Source organism: Populus nigra, chromosome 2 (genome assembly GCF_951802175.1).
Source record: "Populus nigra chromosome 2, ddPopNigr1.1, whole genome shotgun sequence".
In the NCBI taxonomy this organism is placed as follows: domain Eukaryota; kingdom Viridiplantae; phylum Streptophyta; class Magnoliopsida; order Malpighiales; family Salicaceae; genus Populus; species Populus nigra.
In genome coordinates, this window is record NC_084853.1 from 14624826 (window position 1) to 14629825 (window position 5000).

Genomic DNA, 5000 nt, shown 5'->3' on the forward strand with positions numbered 1-5000 from the left:
GACGAGAAAGACTGCTGGTTTAGACACTGGGGCAGTGGCAGCCCGCGGGACAGTGTCGGCAGATTCGGCAGCGCAGATTTGTGCGGCTGCAGGTTCGTCGGGGAAAATCGGCAGCGCAGATTTTGCGACGAACATGGGCTGGGCGATGGACTGTCCAGGCCAGGCAGGAAAATTTGTCGAGGGGACACGCTGACGAAACAGCGCTGGTTCAGGCACGGCGGGCAGTGTTGGAATCGGCAGCGCCGACGAAATCGGCAAAGTCGGCAGAATCGGCAGCGCAGATTTTTCGACGAACACGGGCTGGACGGTGGACTGTCCAGGCCAGGCAGGAAAATTCGTCGAGGGGACACGCTGACGAAACAGCGCTGGTTCAGACACGGTGGGCGCAGTGTTGGAATCGGCAGCGCCGAGAAAATCGGCAAAGTCGGCAGAATCGGCAGCAGGTGCTGGCGATGAGTCAGGACGGACTGGATAGTCCAAGGCTCGATGAGAAAGACCGCTGGTTTAGACACTGGGGCAGTGGCAGCCCGCGGGGCAGTGTCGGCAGATTCGGCAGCAGTGTCTGCCGATTCGGCAGCGTTGGCTTGTTGGCGCGGGGGGCCGATTCGAGTGGGGACTTGGGCAGCGGGCAGTGAAAGCAAGAGTTTCCCCGATGCTGCCGGGAAAAACGCTCCCCGGGATGGCCGGGTGAGATGACCCGGCGGCCCGCGACGGGTCATTCAATTCCATGCCCCGTCAACATAACTCCCGATGTACTGTTTGCTTTTTCGGAAGAAGAGATCCATCCCCCCATCCTCGGCCAGCCAAAAACGCTCCAATTAATGGCCGGGTGAGATGACCCGGAGGCCCGCGACGCGTCATTCAAATCACTGCCCTATCGGCTACAACTGCTGATGGGTGGGATTAGAGGCCTGCCATGGTGGTGAGGGGCGGCGAGGACCGTGAAAGCTAGAGTTTTTCAGAGGCTGCCGGGAAAAAGGCCCCTCGGGTGGCGGGGTGCGAGGACCAGGCGCGTCATTCAATTCTCTTCCCTATCAACTTGGCTCCCGTTGGCGGGATTGGAGGCCTACTGTTTGTTACAGGGCTAAAATCGTCAGGGGAAGAGCTGACGAAACAATGCTGGTTTGGATGCAGGGGGTAGTGTTGGAATCGGCAGCGCGGACAAAATCGGCAAAGTCGACAAAAAAGACTGTTGGTCTGGACATCGGGGCAGCGGCAGCCATGCCGACAGGGGGGGAAATCGGCAGCACAGATTTGTGCAGCTGCAGGTTCGTCGGGGAAATCGGCAGCGCAGATTTTTCGATGAACATGGGCTGGAAGATGGACTGTCCAGGCCAGGCAGGGAAATTCGTCAAGGGGACACGCTGACGAAACAGCGCTGGTTCAGGCACGGCGGGCAGTGTTGGAATCGGCAGCGCCGACGAAATCGGCAAAGTCGGCAGAATCGGCAGCGGGTGCTGGCGATGAGTCTGGACGATTTATAGTCCAGGGCTTGATGGAAAAGACTGTTGGTCCAGACAATGGGGCAGTGGCAGCGCGGATTTGTGCAGCTGCAGGTTCGTCGGGGAAAATCGGCAGCGCAGATTTTTCGACGAACAGGGGCTGGGCGCTGGACTGGCCGGGCCAGGCAGGAAAATTCGTCAGGGGGGCACGCTGACGAAAACAGGGGCTGCGGAGTGGAAAATCGGCAGCGCAGATTTTTCGACGAACAGGGGCTGGACCGGCCGGGCCAGGCAGGAAAATTCGTCAGGGGGGCACGCTGACGAAAAGAGGGGCTGCCGCGTGGAAAATCGGCAGCGCAGATTTTTCGACGAACAGGGGCTGGACGCTGGACTGGGCCAGGCAGGAAAATTCGTCAGGGGGCACGCTGACGAAAAGAGGGGCTGCCGCGTGGAAAATCGGCAGCGCAGATTTTTCGACGAACATTCGTCAGGGGGGCACGCTGACGAAAAGAGGGGCTGCCGCGTGGAAAATCGGCAGCGCAGATTTTTCGACGAACATTCGTCAGGGGGGCACGCTGAGGAAAACAGGGGCTGCCGCGTGGAAAATCGGCAGCGCAGATTTTTCGACGAACAGGGGCTGGATGCTGGACCGGCCGGGCCAGGCAGGAAAATTCGTCAGGGGGGCACGCTGACGAAAAGAGGGGCTGCCGCGTGGAAAATCGGCAGCGCAGATTTTTCGACGAACAGGGGCTGGACTGGCCGGGCCAGGCAGGAAAATTCGTCAGGGGGGCACGCTGACGAAAAGAGGGGCTGCCGCGTGGAAAATCGGCAGCGCAGATTTTTCGACGAACAGGGGCTGGACGCTGGACTGGGCCAGGCAGGAAAATTCGTCAGGGGGCACGCTGACGAAAAGAGGGGCTGCCGCGTGGAAAATCGGCAGCGCAGATTTTTCGACGAACATTCGTCAGGGGGGCACGCTGACGAAAAGAGGGGCTGCCGCGTGGAAAATCGGCAGCGCAGATTTTTCGACGAACATTCGTCAGGGGGGCACGCTGAGGAAAACAGGGGCTGCCGCGTGGAAAATCGGCAGCGCAGATTTTTCGACGAACAGGGGCTGGATGCTGGACCGGCCGGGCCAGGCAGGAAAATTCGTCAGGGGGGCACGCTGACGAAAAGAGGGGCTGCCGCGTGGAAAATCGGCAGCGCAGATTTTTCGACGAACAGGGGCTGGACTGGCCGGGCCAGGCAGGAAAATTCGTCAGGGGGGCACGCTGACGAAAAGAGGGGCTGCCGCGTGGAAAATCGGCAGCGCAGATTTTTCGACGAACAGGGGCTGGACGCTGGACTGGGCCAGGCAGGAAAATTCGTCAGGGGGGCACGCTGACGAAAACAGGGGCTGCCGCGTGGAATGGCAGCCTACACGCAGATGCGAATTCGGCAGCGCACGATGGCTTGAGCAGGTCATGGGTTCGACTTGGCGCGATCTGAAACCTGGACGAGGGACTGTCGACGCTGGACGAGCCAGCGCGGTGGCCTGTCGTGCCCCGTTCAGGGGGGGCCTGCCGCGGAGACAGCCCTCGCGGGCTCGACAGCGCAGGCCAGCGTCCCCGACGTCGCTGGCCGCGGCAGGCGAGCTGCCGGGGTTCCCGCATTCCTACAAGAAAACGTCGTGCTTTCCACATGAAACCAATCCAGTAAAATCAGCCATATTTTTATGAGGCTGCCCACTGAATTTGGGGTCATTCCGGGCCGGTTCCTAGTTTTGCGGATTTACTCGATTTCTAATGGTAGGAAAATTAAAACAAATACTTCCCGACCTCGAAAAATTCTGGGAAAATTAATGAAGGTGGATTGGATTTTTGCCAACCTCTGTGCAAAATTTCAGCTCAAAATACCAAGAAATGAATTTTTTAGAGGGGGGGTGACAGCTGGGACCTAGTAGTGTCTCCCCCTGCCAGAGCTGCAATGACACTTATTGCTCTTTAGGGAGCCACCAGGCCGGCGCCCCTCAAAGACCACACGCGCGCGCGCGCCCGCCCGCGCTGGGCGCTGGGGCGCTGGGGCCTGAGGGCCTGGGGCCCTTGGGGGCCCTTGGGCGCTTGGGCGCGCGCGCGCGGCCCCCGCAGCCATGCCGCGCTGCGCGACGCGCGGACAGCCCCTGCTGGCTTGCTCTCTCGCCCGCGGGGGGGCTGCCTTCGGGCCCTGGCCCCCCGCGTTCTGGCCTGCCCCCTGCGTGGGAGAGGCTAGGCGCTGCAGGGGCCAGCCCGACGTCGCTGGCCGCGGCAGGCGACAGCCCGACATCGCTGGCCGCGGCAGGGGCCAGCCCGACGTCGCTGGCCGCGGCAGGCGACAGCCCCTGCTGGCTTGCTCTCTCGCCCGCGGGGGGGCTGCCTTCGGGCCCTGGCCCCCCGCGTTCTGGCCTGCCCCCCGCGTGGGAGAGGCTAGGCGCTGCAGGGGCCAGCCCGACGTCGCTGGCCGCGGCAGGCGACAGCCCCTGCTGGCTTGCTCTCTCGCCCGCGGGGGGGCTGCCTTCGGGCCCTGGCCCCCCGCGCTCTGGCCTGCCCCCCGCGTGGGAGAGGCTAGGCGCTGCAGGGGCCAGCCCGACGTCGCTGGCCGCGGCAGGCGAGCCGCCGGGGTTCCCGCATTCCTACAACAAAACGTCGTGCTTTCCACATGAAATCAATCCAGTAAAATCAGCCATATTTTTATGAGGCTGCCCACTGAATTTGGGGTCATTCCGAGCCGGTTCCTATTTTTTCCGATTTCCTCGATTTTTAATGGTAGGAAAATAAAAAAAAATACTTCCCGACCTCGAAAAATTCTGGAAAAATTAATAAAGTTGGATTGGATTTTTGCCAACCTCTGTGCAAAATTTCAGCTCAAAATACCAAGAAATGAATTTTTTAGAGGGGGGGTGACAGCTGGGACCTAGTAGTGTCTCCCCCTGCCAGAGCTTCAATGACACTTATTGCTCTTTAGGGGGGTGCCCCCTGACTGGCCATGGGGCGCGCTGGCCTGGCGCCCATAGGCCTGCCGCGGGGGATATGTGGGCTGTTGCTAAACTCGGACTAAGGTGGGGGGCCTCATGGCCCGAAGTATTGCCGGCATCGATGACCCGTTTTCCGGCCGGCGACGACCCGATTCCGGCCACCGTCTTCGGGACCCGCTCCAAGCCGTCGGGCGCGTTGGGGCTGCTTATCCGCGGCGTGGGCGTGGCATTCATTTGCCGTGCTTGTGCCAAGGTGCTGGCAGCTGCTGCGCGGCTGTCTGCTTGCCGCGACGTCACGGCGGCGGTGGCCGCTGCCCCTGCTCGCAAGTCGGAGGCCTGGCCGACGTGGCTGGTGCGGACCGCCGAGCTTGGGGATTGCGAGGAGAGCTCTACGCTGGCGTGGGCGTGGCATTAAATTGCCGTGCGCGCGCCCATGCGTTGGCTCTCCTCGCAATCCCCGACCTCGTGGCGTGACGTGCCCGCTGCCGAGGCCTGGCCTCCGTCTTGCGAGCCGGGGCTGACAGCCCCCCGCATGATTGTCCCTGTCGTTCCCCCCCGCGGCCTGTCCC